This window comes from Excalfactoria chinensis, chromosome 9 (assembly GCF_039878825.1).
Source record: "Excalfactoria chinensis isolate bCotChi1 chromosome 9, bCotChi1.hap2, whole genome shotgun sequence".
In the NCBI taxonomy this organism is placed as follows: Eukaryota; Metazoa; Chordata; class Aves; order Galliformes; family Phasianidae; genus Excalfactoria; species Excalfactoria chinensis.
The window spans coordinates 8,598,148-8,620,054 of NC_092833.1; the positions used below are offsets into that span (position 1 = coordinate 8,598,148).

The window sequence follows — 21,907 nt, forward strand, 5'->3', positions numbered from 1 at the left end:
TATATGCACATTCTGAGCTGAATTGTTCTTTTTCCCTAGTAATTTAGTGATATCAGTTACCAAGTGTAGTCTGCCTATTTGCTATGTCCCCGAGCAACATTAGCAGTGTCTCTCTGCATAACGCTTTGGCCTTTCATCTTGTTCCCTCGCTGACCCTGGCCCAGCTACACACAAGTCCTGTCCAACTGCCCGTATGTGTAACACTCTTACCTAACACACAACTTGCCTTTTGCACTGTGGAATCCCAAAGGTTTCAGATGCTTTGAGTTTCCCTGTCTTCTATTCATTCTGCATTGTCAAGTAGTTATCAGAGGCTGCTTGCTTTGAAATCTCTGCCTCAACAGTGTCACATTAGGAGAAGAATAATAGCTGTGGTGTTTAGTAATAGACTGAAAGCAGACCTGAGAACAGAAAAATATGAAAAGTGACAGAGTTTATTAAAACTAATAGAAAAATAGACATTGCCTTTTAAAATTAAGTCACATAGACCTCAGAAGGAATCAAGATCTCATTAGCTAGAAGGGTATAAAGTTTGATTTAACTTGAGGTGAACAGCAGCAAGCAGCACTGCACTGAACTGCTCTCTTAACGGAGATCCAGGAAGACCATGTCTTAATTCACAAACTTCTGAGTTCTCTGATTTGTGCATTAAACCCTTTGTAAGTGTAATGTTGAACATATGAAGGAAACCACATAGTTTTCCATTGCAAGTTATTTGACTTCACAAATTTTCTACCAGGGGGAAAATTCTGGGGCTTGAAAGGTCAAGACAAAATTTTATCCTAAAGAGTTGGTCAATCAGTAGTTGAAAGGCATAATTAATTAGTAGTAAGTCATTTAACTTCAGAAGAAACTGGGATAAAGTAAGTCAGAATAACTGAAATAAATGAAGAGAAATAAAATCCAGTGAATGCATCACAGGTGCACAAATGAGACCATTTAGCATACAGTGGCCTCACTTGAAACCAAACCAACATGAACCAGCAGAAAAAATATCCAAAGCAAGGAAATGCCTGAATAAAAAGTAAAGAAGCAAAATACAGAATAACAGCTGCAAAAATAATTGTGTGCTACTTCAAAATTAACATTCTAATAATAACATTATTATATGTATAAAACACAAGAATTATTAGCGCATTTGCAACAGAGCAAAACAGACAAGAACTCTCTTCTCTCTGCTCCAACAATATCAAAATAACTTAGAATAATACTGTTTACAAATCTTAATGTGAGTACAGAATATCAAGTATTGCTAAGCCTCGCTGTAAAGCTGCCCACCTTCTTTCTTGTCTGTGTCTCATCCATCCCAGACTTTCTTCTCTGCCCCAGCCCACAACTACTGCTGCTTTACTACCAGCAAGACTCCAGCACATCCTGACCCCAGGATTTTACTATGGAGATTTTTCTCATTCCTATATGTCTGGCCTTTTCGTGCCTCTTTGAGCTTGCCTTTATCATAGTCCCACTGTGACAGTCCCCTATCCACAGGAAGTCCTACAAGTACACCAAGTTGTTAATTATTGCTGCCCTGAGCCTACAGCAGATCTACCATTTCTAAAGATTCCCAAAACGTTCTGTCAGCAGCTGTTTCGACCACTGATTTCATTGTTCATTTGCCTTGCTGTGCCCACAGCCCTCATGCAAGGTCCTTCTTGACAGCTTACAAAAAGAAGCCTATTTTCCTACAGAGCAATAATACGCAGACTATCCTGATGCCTCCTTCCTCTGGGAATTTACAAACATAGTGCCACTGGCATCCCTAATTGTGTTGTTGTAGATAATTAAGCAACTTTCAGACTGCTCATAGCATTGCAACCGAAAGGAAGTAGTCAAGTTCCTATTGTCTGAATTGCTTAAAAAGTATCTTATAACACACATGGTGAAAACTCATTATTGGCAAGGGACAAATCCCAGCAACTTATAGAATGTTTTTGTCTCTGCATTTTGTGATATTCTGAAAAGCTTTACCACAAGAAGTGGGCACATTTCTTCCAATGTGAACAACTCATCATGTGCCTTTATTACATTACCATAGTTATCCCATTGACAAGTGTCAGTTCAGGTATCCTTAGTGGTTTTATTAGTTATTCCTTTAATACCTGGGAAGGATCTGCTTTTGTTTCCTGCTTTGTATAATGGAGGAATTCAACACAGGTCATGAGAGCAAAATCACTCCTCCGCAACCACTTCAAGTCTTAATTTCTTTAAGAAACTGACCTCTCCAAACTACATGGTGCTGGTCACTTCTCAAATTCTGTTCTGCCTTTGCCAAAATGCAGATGAATTGGCATGTTTCCAGGCATAGAAACAGGAGAGCACTGCTCGGGAAGGCATGGGGTGCACACACATTTGTGTACCACATGGGAATGCAGATGCCTAGGGAAGCACAGAGGAGAATAACTATGGAGGTCACGATTCATGATCAAGCAGCACCTTTTTCACAATGGAGAACAAGCAAAGTAAGAATACTTCCATAGTCACTTGTCTTCCAAGTCCCACCATGAACACAGGGGTGCTTTCTTCACACCTGTAGATGTTCAGAGTTTAGCCAAAGAACTGACCTTGTTACCAGGGCTGAGTTAGACATGAACACATACAATTATTCCTCACAGCCTTCCTTTTTGTTTTTCTCTTTAAACATGAATATTCATACCAATACATAGCAGACTGCTACTTCTAAGATTCTCTGTTCATTTTTGTAACAGTCTTATCTTTTTTTTCCTCAAACAGTCAAAGATTTTCCTGCTGCAATAAAGAAAAATGCTAAGGGAAGAGAAAGGTAATACCTTTTAGCATTTATATATCTCCTGAAGCTCAGTGTAAAAGGCCCCTCATTTTATTGCACACTGTTGGCATTAGTTGGTGCGGGAATCTCATAATGTCAGCTGAGAGGACCCACGCACAGTCACCGCAACCCCAGGAAGAAAAGAATTAACAGCCTTAAAAAATGGAGAAGTTTTAAAAAGAGATATTTTAAAAGGCTTTGACTCACAGCCAGTGTTAAGACACTTAAAACTTGTATTTACTATTTAACGATTGAGATGAAGTATCATAATTCAGCAGCATGGAATGGGACCTCTTACTGGGAGAGGCTAAAGAAGAAAACCAAACCAGTACAAAAGGAAACCCCCTCTAGGGAAGATCTCACACATTTGGACCTTGAGTCTAGTTAGAGTAGGCCAAAACCTGATACTTTTATCTCCAACCTTTGACCCTGACATCTGGAAACTTAGTTTGAGTCAAACAGAAGGAAGTTTTCTTTTCTATTTCAAATACTTTATAGAAGAAAATCTTCATGTATCTACAGTCAGCCCTGTTAGTACAAACTACTTTTATTTGTGCACTTGTAGTGAACTCTAAAATATGGAACATTTGCACAGGAAATGCATGCGTCAGAACTTTTGGGAAAAGAGAGTAACTTGGTGAGACTGGCACATTGTTCGATGCTTGTATGGGATCCAGATAACAGCCCAGATAAACATCTCCAAGGGGGTGCTGAAGAGTATAAAAGGTCCAGTTCCTTTGATGTTCTTAGATGTTCTCATTTAATAGCTATCAGCCCTGGTGCCAGAAATAACAACATGTTTAAACATTCTGTATCAAAACACAAATTAAATTCATTTAGCGTAACCTGTGTTTCCAAAGTTCATTTTCATCTTTAGCTGGAACACTAAGTGTGATGTAACTCATGTTCTTCCTGGCAGTTATTTTCATTATTATGTTTATTACTCATTTAAGAGACTTTTTTTTTTTCTTTTTTTCTTTTTCTTTTTTTTTTTTTTTAACAGAGGGATTAATGAATTTAGACTGCACATTATAACATCAAAAGCTTTGGTTTCAAATAAGCCCATCTGAGCTACAGGAGATTTTCTCCCCTTATAGGAAGCTAAACAGCAACTTCAAAAACATATCTCTGTTAGAGTATTATTTTCTAGTTGACTGAAGACGTGGGTTTTATGTCAACCTGTTATATTTGCATATAATAAATGACTACTTATTTGTATTGTCCAAGCAACTCCTTTAACCCACAATCTGTTAAGAAGTCAGATGCTTTCCACAGATACCAGCTCTCTCCTCAAAAGGATTTTTGATCACGTGAAAGAACAGAAATAATAATAAAGGAACTTCTTGTTCATAATTCGAATGACTGTTTGAGATCAGTTCATCAGTGAGGGAAAAGATGCATGCAAGCATTTTAACATCATGCTGCTCAGACCATTAAACTACAACAGTTAGAATAAAACAGAGAACAAAGAGTACATTAATATGTAACATTTAGCAAAAATATTTGTAACCTGGGTATGTTTCTTTTGATCACTAAGCCTATTTATGAGTGAAATGATCATCTTCTCTCTCTCTTTTGGTTAATGGCAAATGTGTAAATTCACAATTGGCGTGCAAGCAGAGGTCACAGAAATCAGCCTGACTTGATATCTGAATGCAGAATTCTGCCAAATCTTCTGTTTAATAGATTTCCTTAGGATAAATGAAGTTCCCTCTATCAGTAATTTTCACTAGAAATGTTAGAATACCTTGCAGGCTGAAATACCAGATAACACCAGGTAAAATATTTTACTTGTTTTCAGTGGGCTTATACAACCTGACAGCATAGAATCATAGAATGGTTTGCATTAGAAGGCACCTTTAAGATCATCTAGTTCCAGCCCCCCTGATACAGGCAGGGACATCTTCCACTCAAAGCCCCATCTGTTAAGCATTGTCTTTAGAAGTCTGAAATGTCCCATTTAAATGTCAAGTCTTTGCATTTACTTGTGCAGATGGAACATCTCCTGCATCAGTGGAAGACAATGGCTCCAGCTAAGAAAACTTAAACTTAGCAAATGCTTAACCTTTTGTTATCATGAAAACATATCTTAAGAAGTTCAGTAAGTAGGAATTATCTGTACCTATCAGCTGACAAAACAAATGTCTTGTTTGAAAGTGTTACAAGTTCATTTACATAGCTTGAAGTTGCTGCTGATAAATCCTATGAAAGATCAAAGCAGTTGATTAATTAGCAAATTACTCTTTGGAAACAGCTTATTACCTAATTGTCTCAGGTCTAGAAAACATGCATCCCTGCAGGAGACATACACAAATGCAAAACCAGTCTGTCATTTTTAATAATGAGAATGGAGGGGTTTTCTCCATTTTGTTTTACACTTGACTGAGTGGTGTCTATATGCTTGCCGTTGCTGAGGTTTTAACATTGCTTCTCAAAACTAGTTCAGCAATTCCTATCCACCTATGGTCATAAAAGCACTCTTGTGATACCTGTTTTAATGTGCAGCCTGCAGATGTTTGCCAGCTTCTACTTTTCATAAAGGTGAAGACCAGAAGAAAACACCCATCTACCCATTTTCCCTTGCACTTTGGCAGCACAACCAGATCATCCCAGTCGATACTTGTGTATCTGCAGAGTAAAATGAAGAAATCAAGCATTATTTAGCTTAAAGGTTTTGTTTTCTGAAAACTCATGAGAGGTTTGGGATCTAATCATTTCCAAGTTCATATTTAGGCTGTATTTATTGATACACATGCTCATAAAACTTAAACTATTACCAAACTTTACAATTAATTCTTCTTAATTTTACATCAGCATGCTGCAAGCACACAATGCACTAGAAGATAAAAGGTCAGGTAATTTTGGTAATCTATCCTGAAAGTCTGTTAAGAGAGCAAGGTAAACAATTCAATTGGAGAAGAATTGACCTATTTTACATAATTGATGAGAGAAGAAAGAGAAACTGATACCAAAGTTAATGAAAAAAAGAAGAGATAACAAAAATAAGTCCACATACTTATCTGCCTTTTAGTACACAGGCCAAACAATAGAGATGGGGGGAATCTAATTATCTCTTCACAACTCCAAAACCAAATAAATAGCAGAAGTGCTGAGCTAGATGGGTTTTTTCAGTTCCTAAATTTTCTTATGTCTCAACTCCAGCAAGGGGCATATTCTTCTTTTGAAGCCCAGACCTAGCATTAACATTTATGGCAGTTATGCACACATCAAAAGAAAAACCTAGTTTAAGCAATTTATGAATCTGAATATTTTCTCTCTGACCAGTGCAAATGCAGGATTATCAATCAGAAAGTGCCAAAGTGTCAAAATTTGTCATATTATTTCTGCTGTTTAATATGTCTGAGGGAAAAAATACCAAGAGGGAGAAGTAGAATAAGGAGAAAAAGTGAGAATGAAAGAGGGTGGGAGACAAATAGAAAGGGAGAAAGGGGGTGAAGGGGCGAAGAGAAATACCTCACCCTACCCCAATTTCAAAACTATTTGTAACCTTTTGTTTTTGGTATGTTTTCCTTACTATTTTGGGGACCAAATCCATATTTGTTTGTACTTACAACTATATCCAAGTACATTAGCCGTCCTAACAGACTTTATTGCTTTCTGTTCACTTAAGGAACCACTTGTACATGGCTCAAGTTCAAGATGTTTAAGCCTTGTGTACATAATGCCATGAAATACTTTTACTAGCTTCCATTCCTTTCAGTATCTTCAAAACCTACAAATTAATGTATGTTCCCACCATTATTTTCTGATAAAAAATCCTTGATCTTTCACACATGTGAAAAAGGATTCTTTGGTCATACATTCCCATTAGAGAGCTGATTAAAGGAGTCCCTGATTCAGTTCTATTCCTTTCCAGCTTAATCTCTCAGAGAAACAATTTCCTTTCCTTTACTTCTTTCCCTTGACTATCTTTAATGGATTTTCCCCATACATATTCTCTTTTATGTGAGTAAATTTAAGATCAGATTAAAAAAAAAAAAAAAAAAAAAGTAAATTTAAGCTCTTCCTTTAGAGAAGTAAGGTGCTTTTGTGACCATCCAATAATCATCAGTATGAAGTCATCATAGAATTGCTCTTGATCATAAAGACAAAAATCCCCACTGAGATCCTCTTTGAAAAAAGACTCGTATTCAATGGAAGGTCAGTGAAGGAGAGATGTTTCCTAAATAAATAAATTCTGGGATCCACCAACACATACAGTTTGGTATCGGAGGTGTTTACAGTACCTGTTTCAGGTCATGCAATTTTATTCAGCCTCCAAGCAGAAAGTTAAGTCTGGCCAAGTAATCTTCCTCTAGAATACAGCCAATGGGAGGTTTCCTCAAAACGTGACTGATGTTCACATGGGGTTTTCTGAAATAGTAACAAAATATTAGTCAGGCTGTCAGACAAACAGAAACAGCACTGATACGTACAGAAATAGATCTGCATCCTTAAAAACAAAAAAAAATCACCATGCTAAAACATAAAGATTTCCTTGTCAAAACTGCAAAGCCATGACCAAAAGTTAGTATACACAAGGCAATTAATAAAACAAAATAACAAAAGTGGTAGCTGGTGTATTTGTTGTTATTCAGGTTACTGACCAGATCAGATATGAAATAATAAATAATTTTAGATGTAAGCTAAAACATTTATTACAGGTGCTTAATCATGAAATTCTCTTAATCGGGACATTTCCCAGGGAACCAAATTAAACCTAATGATACTTAATGGCAAGGACTGCTGCTTAATTGGGGTGGTAATTCCAGTTAATTGGGATTCCTGCAGGTGAGTAAATGGTACTCAAATAGAGATACTGTATCTGGCCTTCACTATGTTCAGACATTGGTGGTGCTTTGTCTTCCCTAAAACAGCTTCTCCTGTTACTGGATCAGCAAAGCAAAAATCACTCCTGTGCTCCCACTTTGGTCCTTTCAAACATTGCTTAAAGTTACAATCACTCTCAGGGCAGGCAGTGCAAGTCTTCATTGAAAGCTAGTGAATCTTTATTAGCCTTTAATCACACCCAGCTACTTTGCCAGACCAAGGAGATGCTTCTGACCGAGCCTTTAGATTTCATGTAGTTACCAAAAAGATATTTGAATATTGTTGGTAGCAATTTCAACTACAAAGCAGCATGTCCCAACCAAATGATTTCTGCACTGACATATGAGGACAAATTTATTACTACCAAATAAAACCCTACAGTAAATTCATTTTTCAATGCTAACAAACAGAAACACTCAAACCTACACGCTCAAGGCACACTTGATATTCCTTGAGGTTTTATTTCAGCCCATCGCATGTATATGGGTATACACTAATATCTTTAGGTTGCTTTTGTTTTTCCTTTTCATTGTTATTGAAATAAGCTCAAGTACTACTTAAGCTGCTACACAACATCGGACCTTCAAAGTAAGCACTGCTAAAGACAGTCAACTTATTAGAAAGCCATATTTTCACTACTGCTATCCTCTGAGGGATGTGGCACACAGCACATGACTGCTGTTCTACCTCTGCCTTAGCTGGAAGACAGGCAGGTTGACAGTTCTGTGGAAAAAGCTGTAACTGCAGTTCCCTGGGGAGAGCACTGCTCTCTGCAGGGTTCTGAAAGCTAAGCAGAGTGGCCTGACCAGAGCTGTCACCCCTCACAAATCCAAACAAATCAACCAGCTGCTGGGAATTTTAGGGAAGGAGGGAATCTTGGTCACTGTGGACCCTACAAAACGAGCCACGAGTCCATACTCCCCAGTGTGGAGCCATGCTGGCCAACTGGAAATGGATACCAGCAGTTAGCTGAGAGGTGGTGCAGGATCCAGCCTGCTGGATACCAGTGTCCCCACGTGAGCTCATTCCCAGTTAGAGCCAGAAGCTCCATAGAAAACAGGTCTTGTCTCCCATAGCAGCTTGCAGTCACCTCTCTGTAAGCTTCAGCAGGGCTGCTGCAACCCAAGCAGTGACGACATGTGAGACAAACTAACATCACAAGCTGGGACTCCCTCGCATCCCATTTCTCACCAAAAGCAGGATGGTGCCTCTACCAGTAGAGACTTTGGTTCCTGCTGAAATCCAAGCCAGAACTGATTTTTCCCTTCTCACTCCAAGGAGAGGTTCATCATTTCAAATTGTTTCACAACAGAAATATTTTGAACAAAAAAAGCCATTCGGCAAATGCTTGGAAGGGGCTGCTTTTTCTCCATGATAGTGTACCCCTTAGTAAAAAGCACAGTATATCACTCACAATTCTAGCAGGTGAATGCCAGCAGAAGTTCAAGTTTGCTCAACCAGAGATTGCTACCTTTGCACATCCCTCTGTCGGTGCACCGTTTCATTTCCAAAGGAGCACACAGTGAGGGATTTGATTCAGCTTTACAGTGGAGAGATCCACAGTGAGAAATTAGACACAGAGTAAAATATTAGCTAATAAAGACACTGAAGTCAGATTCTCAGCACGCTGGGTTTTGCTTTCTCAAGCATTTATAAGCTGCAGATATATTTGAAGTATCAACAATTGGCTCTTGCAAAAGGAAAATGAGATCAATAATTTAGGAAACAGTTTGATCTTCGTGGCAGAGCTGTTTAAGACAAGTGCCACCGTTTAAATGCAATAACATTCTCAGGTGAAGAATTACAAACGCTTTCACCTCGGTTTTTCTCCCTCACACCACTTTGTCACAGATAAACTAAAATAACTGGAAGTTAAATTACTTGACCAGAATTATCAAGATGTCTGTCAAGCTGCTGTTAGTAACTCACAGGAAGTCGCGTTCCTACCAAAATCTATATTGCATTGACTACACCAGTTCTTAATTTCTTACTGACTGCATCACAAGATTGAGATGATTAAAACTGCATCTACAAAATATAAATACATAATCACAGAGAAGTCTAAGTGGAAGCCATTTGTCACATTGATCCTACTCTTGAAGTTACAGATTTGTCACAAGGTTTATCATAAAATATTCACAAAACTAGAAGAAGAACAGCATTTCTAATTTTTTTAGTCAACTGTTAAATCGAAGTAGCAGCTTTTCCTCTTCTTCAGAACATCTATGTGCAGAAAAATACAGTGTAAAGCTGTGCAGTAAAGACTCATCCTACATGTAGGACTAGCTTGGATTCAATATCTCCCTACCAGTCTCCAGGAAATCACTGGTTTGAAGCCAAGTATATCACTGGAGGAATCAAACAGTATCAAACTACTAAAACCAACATGGATAATAAAGCTATTTTTTCATTTTAAATTCGAGTTAGAAAAAAATATTAACTGTATTCTACTGGTAAATGGATGCTGCCAGTTTTAGAACAAAGAAAGTTGATGAGGACTGTTTATCCTCAAGAAATGCTGCTCTAGTAATGAGAACTCGCACAGACTGCCTGAACCCATCAGGAATTAGCTGAGGGATTTCAATGGACTCTACAGCAATTTTCGCCATGTAAGGGGGAAAAATGGAATGAGTTTAAATAAGTAAAATGTAAATTGATAATCATAATCATGATAAAGTTTAAATGTCAAAAAAAGATTTTTGGTGAGACAAAATTAATGAGGACAGCAAAGGAAAAAGGGGAAAAAAAGAGAAAGTAAACAATGAAAAGTCAAGACTATTAATGACAGAAATTAGTTATTGCAATGAAATACAAGGACTCAAAAATGATTGAGTCAGCAGGTGATCAAAAACATAAATGAATATTAAAATAATGAAGGACAGTAAGTCAAGGTGAACTAAGTGAAAATCAAGCCAGAAAGACTTTAAGGAATTAGTAATGAACAGAAAGGGACATCTCCTCAGCGGGTATAAATCCACCAGAGCTGTGCTGATTTAGACCAGCTGAAGAGGTGAATGTGTGCAGTCAATAAATACTGAAAAATAAAAAAAAAATCACACAAAAAACAATCTTTCACTCCTGAATCCTAATTGAAAGAAAGAAAAGAAAGCAGCCACCAAGGTAAGTTTCTGCCAGGCGTGCAACAAGCTAAAACTTTTCAGAGAAATTACTCCCACAGAAGTGCAGTCAGAAGTCTGACGTTACTATCTCTAAACTCAGACCACCCTACCAGGCTGCACTGCTCAACAAAATAAAATACAGAACACACACAATTCTGAAACGTCTCGTTGAGTATTTTTGGAAGCATAATATAACATTTCATACAAAATGTTTTAAATGGACAAAAATTAATAACTGAAAAGATGTTAAAAATCCATTTCAGGCTGGAAAACGTTTCACTTGACCTAAAGTGGTTTGGTAGTTCATTTTGTTCAGCAATTTGAAAATCCATTCTTCTCACAGCTCTAGCTCAGAACCATTTATGAAGATTCTTATATTCGCTCTAATCTCAGAATCATCTGAAATACAATCAAAAACTATGTATTTCCAGTGTGTACAAGTGATTACCCTTTAAACAATGCAATATACATAAACAGAAAACCCTATTCCAAATTTGACTGAAAACAAAACGATCTGTATTTATGTTTAACAACAAATTCTTAAATGAATGAAAGATTACATGATATGAACCATGAATGAACTTAGTATGAGAGACCACTTCCTATGTACCTGACAAGACTTAGCAATGCAGTCATAAAAATAATCCCTGAAAAATATTTTTCGAACTATAATGCACCAAAATGACATGATATTCTGAAACAAAGGAAGAAAGAAATCCTCAGGTACATGTCAAACATAATATCTTGATCTGCTGCTCCCTTATAGTCCTTAGCACAAACCTGATCAAAATACATAGTTGGCTGCAGAAAGTGGCTTTAAACAGAAAGGAAATAGAATGAACAAAAAGCACAGATACTACAAAACCTGGGAAGAATGCTTGTACCTCAAGTACTACAGTAATGAGGAGAAACTATGAAATGATTGTATTTTCTGTGATATAGACAAGCAAGAAACCACAGCATTTCTCTTTCCCTTCTTTCTCTGGGTGTTCATAATGACCAAGGCCACTAACATCAACAGTTGTATGTCTATGAGAAATCTGGTGTGACTGAGTAGCAAATTTGCCTCTAGTCCCTGACAGTAGGAATCCATTTGCATCACTTCAGTTCTTTCTACCGCATAGCACATTCATACTTAATTTTGCTATTTCATCTGGAAGTGTCATTGTTTTAACAGATATTCCAATATCTGCAGATCAGACCTTTACTTGACTCTGTCACAGCCTGAAGATGTCCCAACAGAGAAGCTGAGAGAATTAGCACACCCAGACTCTTTTCCACCTCTAACACTGACTTGATTATTTGCTCCTGCACTTGCAACACCACATCACGTTTTGCTTTACAAAAGAAGTTCATTAAGTGCTTATAAAAGAATTCTAAGTTTTGCAGAGGAAAATGATTACCAACATTCAATATTATTAAAAATAGCACGTGGAATAAGCTAAAGCAATCTATTTCAATTTAAGTCAATATAAATATTTTTTTTGTAGCACAATCTTCCTGCTCACTGCTGGTAAATGGCTGCATTCTAAAACTGGTTTAATAAATTGTCCACACAGTCACAATTGCATCATGCACATTTTAAACAAGAATAAAGCCAGAAGCTGACTCTAATTCCACCCTCCCTTGCCTCACCCAGCAAACTCCTCAGTAATGTACATTTTCAATTACTCTCCATTCAAAATTCAACAATTCAACAAACTGTCATATTAGCAACAATTGTGTCTCATTGGCAAAACCTAACACTATTATTACACAGAAACTGTCAGCGCTGAAATAGTGTCATTTCTCATTGAAAGGAATGTTCTTGTAGAGTTTCATCCAGCAGCAATGGATGGCACAATTTAGGTTATATAGCTTCTAAGCAGAACAGGGTCATTTAAATATCATTTCCAAGCAATCACTAGCTCTGCCTCAGAAAATATAGTAGCATCCAACATCTAATTATTATCCTGGAACATTCTACATACCGCATCTCAGAACAACATGAAAATGAACTTCTGTTTGTCTCTTCAAACATGGAATAGTTTAATATTATCATAAATCAGACTGAACTAAAATTAATACCTATCAGGTGCAGAATATTATTATACAAATTTATAGAACACACTCTAGTACAACGAATTACCTTGCTAATGAGGGCTGAAATATAACAGAGCAGCTAATAGACAGACTCTTTAACTCATGTAATATAAGTTACGCCTTAGTCAGTTACTTATTTTAATCAGGTGAAGTATTATTATACTACGTTTTCAGGTTCCTTAGGGAGATAGTATTTCCTCTGGCAGAAACCAAGGTTACTTGGTCATCTTCATCAGTGGAGGCTGTCACCTAAATTACCTCACAGTTACTACTGGTTTGGGAATACACAGAGCAATTACTAATGGCCAGCTGATGGAGGTAAGTTGCAGCCTCCCTGCCTCTAACCCCTTCTGTGGGGTATAATAAATACTCTGATGTAATTTATTTCCTGAAATGAGAGGGGTAAGTTGTCTCAGATATACTCTATCCAAATAGGTAGTAACCACAGAAATGCTCATCCCCCATCTCTTGTTTATAAGTTCATACTGTGTGTGTTCGAAATGAGTACAATACAGGGAAAAAAATTATCCAAAATCTTCTAGAGGGTACATTGGCTCTATGGAACTTCAGGAAGGCCAGAAACATCATCCCAGGAATGGGAAAAAATACCGAGTAGAGTATCACATATGATTAAGGTGGATTCCACTTCTGAACTGTGTGAAACGTTTGCAACAGAACATCATGAAACTATTTCGTATATGATAGACTTCATGTGGTGTTATATGCTAGTATGCAGAAGAACTACTGAAGTTATTGAAACTCAAGTAGCCAGGATGCACTTTCGTACCCAGCATAGCTCAGTTTCTAGATCTGAAAGGCTTAATTATATTTTCAATTTTCCTCAACACTGAACTCAAAGCTAAACTGTTGTCCAGTGAATGACACTCAGGAAAATGGTTGCAGCAACCTTAACAAACGAAAACCACAGCGCTTAGCACAGCTCTTTTCTGCTAATGCAGTCCTGGTCACATATGGTGCTCCTTTTATCCTAAAACAAAGATAAATTCATGTGCGAGAACAAAGAGATATGCATGTCATTTGGTGTTTTTTTTACAAAAGAAAAAAAAAAAGTTTCTGGTTTTCCCATGTCAGCAATCAGAGCTTTAAATCCATGAAAGGAGATTTGCATTCATTACTTAACCACAAGGCAAGACAACATTTTTAGAAAGCATCCAAGATTGACTAAACTTCCCCTTGGGTCTCCTTTCAGACATATCTTCTTCAACCCTTTGCACAACAAACATTCCACCAGAAAAACACATCTGCGAGGATTTAAGATCTCTGCAATGCTCCTTATTAGCATATTATTTTCCTAGCCCACCCCCAATCAATAATACTTACCTTTCTCTTACAGCATTTGATAGTTCTTAATCCATCCTACAGTATCTCACTCAGCCTGCAGCTCTGGATGTGTCCTGATTTTAGAGCTTGTCAGCCCTGAACGCATTTCAGATAATTGTATGATTTTCTCCCTAAATCCACCAGCAATTTCAAAAACTTGCATTACAAATAAAATTATGAATTTCCTTAGCTTCAAAACTGCTGTTATTAATTATTACCATGGAAAATGTTATTTAGTGACTTAGGGCCTGATTCTGTTACCACTGAACTACTCAGTGGCAGGACTCACAGAAGTAGGATCAGGCTTTTTGCTTCCAAAGGATTAAGTAATCATTAGTAGAGTTTAATTGGACCTTATAACACAATTCTGCTTACCTCAGACATCCTGTACAACATCAGCACATTCAAATACTGAACTGTGGTGCTGAGAAACTGAGCACTGAGATAAAGCTGAAGGGTTGGCTGTTTTTGTTTGTTTTTAATTTCTTCTGCATTCTGTGCTGTATGTCAGTGATGGCAGCTGCTGCAGCAAGTGCTAGAAATGGAATTGCTGCAGGTAAGTCCTGGCACAATTTCTCACAAGCACAGCAAGACCAGTTGGGTAATTTAAGGAAATGGAGTAGTGGGGTAGGTATTTTTGGCAGAAGATGGGCCAGGAGCAAGACTTTAAACCCCTTCTTAAACTTCTAGTTCTGCCAAAACTGATACTACACTAAAATGGCATTATTCACCCATATGGCATACAGGAAAAAGCTGCACATGTAGGCTTTCAGGCTATATTAAAATTGACCTTTGCAGCATGAAGATTTAAGTCTCATTCTGGGAAACCATTGCCTGTATGCTGCATCAACTGTACGCAGATGTGTGCCACCCCCAGTCTCCAAATGAAGTGGCTTCACATGTGAAGTTAAGTATTTGTGTAAGATGTAACTCTGTGCAGGGTTATCGCTCTGACTGTAAACTTCCAGGGCCACATTACTGCTCCATCATTATCCTTTATTAAACAGAATCCACAGTCACGACCAATACCACAATAACTGTTTGCTGAGATCTGCATCTCAAAACAGGAGAAGAGCACTTGGATTCTGTTCCTATGTTACTATTGTGATTTTCAAACTATAGCACTTCCTACACTACATGGATACAACTGCTTTATTTCATTTCTGGGAGGAACATGGGAGGCTATTTACTTTACAGATCTATTTCATACGGTTTTAATTACGTCTGGTGGCTGCACATTCAAAATCCACTTAGGCAATCACAGCCATGTGTTGACATGCAAGTCTACACAGATCTAAGCCAGAATCTACTTTGTCAACAAAATCTAACATCCGATCCCCTTCCTCAGAAGCATTAGTAAAAGTAAAACCCCATTACTAACTTCAGTGGCAACTACCTAAACGTTATATCACTTCAGAATCACTACCAGTGTTTAAGAACATCACAGAGTATGTCTACATTAGCATTTCATTTCAAATCAAGAATGTGTTCTGCTTCCTAGACATAGCCATTCACCACATTTTTCCTGAATTCTCAGGCTGCACAAAATGGATTCCTATTGGATGCAGCTGCTCTAGGAGATGCGTTCTCAGCACATCAACTGTGCATCAGCTACTACTAATGGGACCAGAAGAGAGTTAGATGTAGCAGATTCCCTTACATCTACATGATGTATGTTGGCTCCTCAGATCCAGCCGTAATACCTTACAGATTAGGTTCTGCTTTTAGCAGTTGTCAGAACACAGACGCATTCATATTTTTTGCCAGTTATATTCCTCTATATCACTACCTTCATAAATATTTTGGTACTTCCTCTCAATAAGATGACTGATCAGATAGTCCTCTTCTAAACAAGGACAAGTCTGATCATTGTTACACCCGTATTAATTATTATTACATGCTTCCAATTCCAAATTGTGTTTCAAAGATGTAACAAATTGTTGATGAAAAGTACATCAGAGTTTTATACTAGCCACTTCTAAGTTAAACATAGCTTCACTCTAAACACATTCTCTAGGTTTTGGTTATTCGCACGGTTGTTTAACAAGATATTTAGCACCAACTTTCAATATAAGTAGTATTGCAGCCTCTGTAAGTAGTATTGCAGCCTCTCAACTGGCACTGCAAGTATTCGGTTGTTGATTTTCATTAAATCTCCTATAACACCAGTTCTTATGCTGAGATACCAACGATATCCAAATGTCTTACTCACTATTCCCAAACTCTATGGCAATTTGCAAAGCCCTACTCATTCTTTTGTTTAGTTTCTCTAATCCAAGATGAAGATCCTAAAGTCTCCCAAGTGGTCTTTAATGGCTGACACGAATACACAAGCACACTCAAATTAATGCTGGATGTCAACCAATAGGCCTAAAGCCCCTCAGGATTTTATTTTTTTTTTTTGACATTTCTTCTTTAAAATTATCACTTACAGAGTTTTTTCTTATTTACCCTCAAAACTTTTTAGTCCAAAGCAGCCAGAATGACACTTTCTCCTCTAAACAGTGTTATAATAAAATGAAGGAAAATGATTATGTTTTATGATTTTTTTCTGTTCTGCTCACTAAAGAAATATGCCAGACGCATCCAGGACATATTCTCCAATATACTCAAATCTCATTCTACAGTTCTGTGAAGAACTTTCATAGGAAAACTCTACTTTATACCAAATTGTTCCCTTTTCCAAGGGTAAGATATAACACGTATGGGAAAGACAGGGCAATGTCCCATATTAAACTGGAAAAATAATTTACATACTTCCCACTGGATCATAACTATTAATTCAATTGTGTACAGCTGCTCTGCCGCACCATTACTCGTGCACATGATGCACTTCCTTGACATCTACATTAGCTGCATTAACGAAGATGACAGAATATGCATTACTTTAAAGACAGCACCAGAATGCTTTCACTCTTCCTAATACTACTTCCTCCTTGCCATGATTTAGGAAGGCTGTTTCTGTTTATAACAAAACACAATAGATCTCCAATCGTTCTTTATAGAGGCTCACATCAGTAAGCACTGTAGCAAATATTCCAATAGGCTATTGGAAGTTTGCTGAAGATGGCGTTTGGAGCACACTACTTTTTTCAGGAGTGACACTCATAACCACAAAGGGAGCATCACTGCAAAGGACAACCTTCTCTCTCCTGTAACTTCACCCTAGAACTAAAAGGGACCAAGCCACATAGCAGTCATATCAATGCTATCACAACTTAGAAGACATTAAATAGATAAGTGCCTACACAAAACAGCAGAATGATCCAACTGAAGAAATCTTTATCAGCTATTCAGCATCGCATGGATAAGTGAAGGGATAATCAGTTAAGTAAGAAGGTCTGAAGTAACTTGGAATCTTCAGTGAAGAATAAGTAAAACACTGTTATAAAAAGTGATACATCAGCAAAGCTGGGCAAGATGAGATAAAAAAAGCTTTTGAGATCCTGGATATCTCAGATACATCCTGTGTCTCCCATTCAGTGGGATACATAGCATAGCAATTTTCCAAAGGTTTCACTGTACCACATAGGACTGAACTTATTCAGCTTGGCAGTGGGAAGTAAATTTCACAGAATAGCTCTGATAATGTAACAGGGAAAAGATTATTTGCAAGTTTGTCTGAAAGAAAAGAAAAAGCGTGGGTGTTCTTTTAAAACAACAACAAAAAAAAGTGAAAAAGGTGTAATTACTTCATAGCAGTTAGTATAAGTAACAATACTGAACAAATTGCAGTGATTACAAAGTCCCCTATAAATATGGGTAGCACTATTCTTGACAATAATTAGTGTACAGCATCTCCTCAATAGTATCATGATTAATATTTATTCCCATGTTGTTTTTGTTCTGAGAGATAGGAGGGGACAAAAAAGAAGAGAGATAACCTTTTAGAGAGCCGGGTATGTTTGCAAAGCAGAACAAAAATAACAAAAAAATCCATTTTATTTTTCTGCTTACTGTCATTTCCCCCTCCCCTCAAAAAGGCAATGCAAATGGTGCTTTACTGGATTTAAAAGTAAAGCCAGAAATTATGTGGAGTTGGGACTGCTGAATTATTCATGAGTTCTGATTGAATGGGATCATTATCTCTGGCCTTACAAGCTAATAAATACTGTCTAATGTCTGGGTACTGTTTTGATCTAATAGTGTCAGAGGGGAAAAAAAAAAAAAAAAAAAGATTTCTTTTTTGCAAGCTAGAGCCTAAATTAGGGAGGAGCTCCCTGATGAGTTCATTGCAGGAAAGTGATGGTCTTTTTTTTTTCCCCACTTCCATTGACTACGAGGCTCACTTTGTGGTTCTCAGTTTCATTTCCTGCAAAGGCATTTTAACTTGGGTGTGAGGTTAAGATGTTGCTTAGTGGTGTCTATTTTCAGTACATACATCCCCACCTCCCTACCTTTCTAACCTCTTGCATCTCACAGTATAAGATTCCCCAAAACCAGAGTAGTTCCACAGAGTCAGATGGAGCAAAGTAAGTAATTACACTGCCTCATCTTCTGCCTGTCAGCAACCACAGAACCTTAAATTGCATTGTTCCCCGTGTTATTTCATATTGATTGCTGTGAGTCTACACTCACTGGATTTAATGTCACTATATCCTAAACACATTGTACAGAACCTGAATAAAGGTTCTGATCAGACTTCTCAAGAACGGAGAGAAATTTGTTAGAGCTGCAGTGCCAAATATTGTAAGGTTTGAAAGAACAAGAAAAGATTCTAAACCCATACAAATAAAAAACAATCTATTTCATTGGACAGTGTGTCATATTCATTCTTGAGCATTACCTTTAGAATGCAACTTGCTCCAATAAGAGGAAATAATTAGGATATTATTACAAGTTTAAAAACCTCTCATAATTAGATAGGGATTAGTAACTTCGTTTTCAAATGATTAACACAATAAAACCCATTTTTCCCCAAAGTAATCGGAGGCCTATTAAACAACATGAGATCATATATCAAGGGGCCTTTTAGTAATTCAGTAGTTTGTAACATTTATGCAGACTGAAAGCCTACCACAAAACAGCTGGCTTCCTTCTATCATGAAAATAACTCAGTTTGGGGTGCATTTATTTTGTTGTCTCACACAATCCTCAAAATCATACAATTTAATTAAGGATATCTTAAACAAGAGAAGCATTGAACAGCGAGTGGAGAAGTGTGAACACATTCTCAAGCAGTGTGTCAGTAATGGAGCTCTCTGCTGTTGTCAATTCAGCATGGGAGGATCCACCTGCTATATCAGGATTTTAGGGAGTATCTCCTAATAATCAGCACATTGCAAGCTTAGAAATGCCTATAGCTTTATGGTATTTTGTTAGTAAAATTGTGTTAGATGCTTAGCTCTGTTACCAGACTAAATACAAAGCAAATTATTGACACATTTGCACTTTGTACACACAGTTCATAAACAATAAGTAATAAAGAACAGATGCAACATAAATTAAACTTTCTGGATCTATTCAGCAGAATTATTCCCCAAACATTACCTTTTTGCTCTCCCTTTTTAGTGCTTATAACTGCAGCGAAAATATGAAATTGTTCCTTCTGTTGCTATTTAAGTAGGGACATGATCACCCATTCTGGCTTTTCTGCATATGATGCCAGCCATTGCCGTCAATGAGACCTTCGCAAAGTAACCATTATCTGTCACACTCCTGGACCAAAATAACAAATAATATGCCTGGAGGTGCCGCGTTTTGTGACTGCTAGTTTCCCTGCATGGCATATGCCTCGATAGACTCAGATGAGAGGCGACTGCACAGAACTGTGATTGTGAGATGACTTAGCAGAACCCGTGATCATGTCCTAATGGCCTCCTGCAGAGGGAAACAGGGGTAATTGTTTGTCGGGAAGGAACACATCTGTAAGGAGGCATCCTCTGCAAACCAAGCAGCCATGTGGAAAAAAGAAAGGGAAAATCACAGTGCTGCAAGGCTGCACTTGAACATAAAAAAAAAAAAAGAGTAACAGAACAAGGTGAAAAATTAAATGATGTATTAAATGACCAGGCTAAAAAGCTGCTACAACTGTGTGCTATGTTAAAAATAAAGGAGGTCATTTCCAGACAGCTTTGTTCTTTTAAAAAGACCAAGTGAAATTCTTCGAGTCCCAGCAAGGAAAGTTAAAGCAACAAATCTGTGAAATGTAAACACATTCCCCAGCAGCAGAATTGGTCACAGAGCAAACAGCCTTCCTGTATGCGTTCATTTGTATCAAAGTGCCATCATAGCCTTCAACTCCTTGGCTGCAAAATTTTCTCCTTTCAGCTTTTTAATCTTCTGTTTACTTTCCATGTGATCAGCGCATAGAAAACTGACATGCTCCCAACATCCTTTCTAGAGCAAAGCTATTGGATTTGAGAAATGAGAAACCATCAATGTCAAGCCAGGCAATTAGGGCATCAGTCACATCAGTGGGAACTTGCTTTTAATGTCAACTGGGGCAGAAACAGGCCCTTAGAGTATATTAAGGACCTTACTTCATACCCTTTCAGCATATTCTATTTGATCAGAAATAAACTGGAGCAAACAAGCTAATTAATCGCTTACAGAACTAATTCCCCAGACCTTTCAGTCTACATCTTAATTGTTTATTTTCTAATGACAGAATAGCAAACATACTAATCTCAACAGAAGTATTATTTCCTACAAATCAACCAACCTATTAGCGCTTTGATAATCTATCAGCTATAGGAAATAGAATTCTTTGAGCTTCATACAACACTCTGCACTCATGATCTGTTTTTGAGTTTAAGCAGCTTTCTTCAAAAAATTTACTAAAAGTAAATTTAAAACTCTGAAGGCTACAGAGGGCACACAGCTCTGCAAATTAACTGAGTCGGGGACCATGTAATGTACCCCACGCTGTGGCATGGCATACAGGCATGTGTTTTCCCACAGAAAATCTCAGGCAAGAATATCGGAGCAATTAGTGAAAGTACCAAACTCTTTGACCACCAGCTGAGAAGAGGACACCACTCACACTGGAGCATTTCTTCTTGAAGCGAACAAACAGATGTAAGTTTGTCTCAGTGACAATTATTCAAGGGAAAAACACACAAGGTCATTAAAGTGGTGCCAGACTCAGAGGGCCTGTTACAAATTCACCTCCAGACTGTTTTGATGGGAAGTTGGGCTTTTGACCAAGTCTAATGATATTGATTAAGTTTTTAATTAACAGAAAAAAAATCACACATTGAATTGGAAAAAAAAAAAAAGGTGTTGCTTTTTGTTGTTGTTGTTTTGTTTTGTTTTTTAAGTAGTCCTTTTTCCCCCTGGAAAATGAATTGCTTTGTCCTTTTCCCTTAAACATTCACTAAGGGGAATGTCCTACATGCCAACCTATCATGTTCTGCCCACTTACCTTAATAGAGCTGCTGAAGAGCACCTTCAGTCTCAGACAGACCACATGGCAGTGGTAACACAACCAAGCATAAAGATGCATCCATTGGATTCCCTGAGCATACAAAACACAGTCCTGATAGAATAGCTTCCTAAAATGGAAGGATACGTCTACATAACCCTGAAAGAGAAAGACATATGAAGATACAGATGGAGCAGTAGGGGAAAAACACATCAGTTAAAGGTTGGTTAGTTCTATGCTCTCCTTTACTACGCTTAAGAAACAAGTTTACCTAGCCTGGTGGTTTGGTTCACCTAGCCTGGTGGTTTGGTTCACCTAGCCTGGTGGTTTACCTAGCCTGGTGGTGCCACAGCTGTGTGGTTTACAGATCCTACCCAGCGCACC

General features: G+C 37.6%; 1 long non-coding RNA gene across 1 annotated transcript; it reads right to left on the minus strand.

Annotated features, from left to right (window-relative positions):
- Positions 1–232: 232 nt before the first annotated feature.
- On the minus strand, positions 233–21,676 carry LOC140256451 (uncharacterized). The gene is made up of 3 exons (XR_011904725.1): positions 21,524–21,676; positions 7,033–7,159; positions 233–401 (listed from the first exon to the last, which is right to left on the minus strand). It is a non-coding gene; the product is annotated as an uncharacterized lncRNA (long non-coding RNA).
- Between the last annotated feature and the right edge of the window lie 231 nt (positions 21,677–21,907).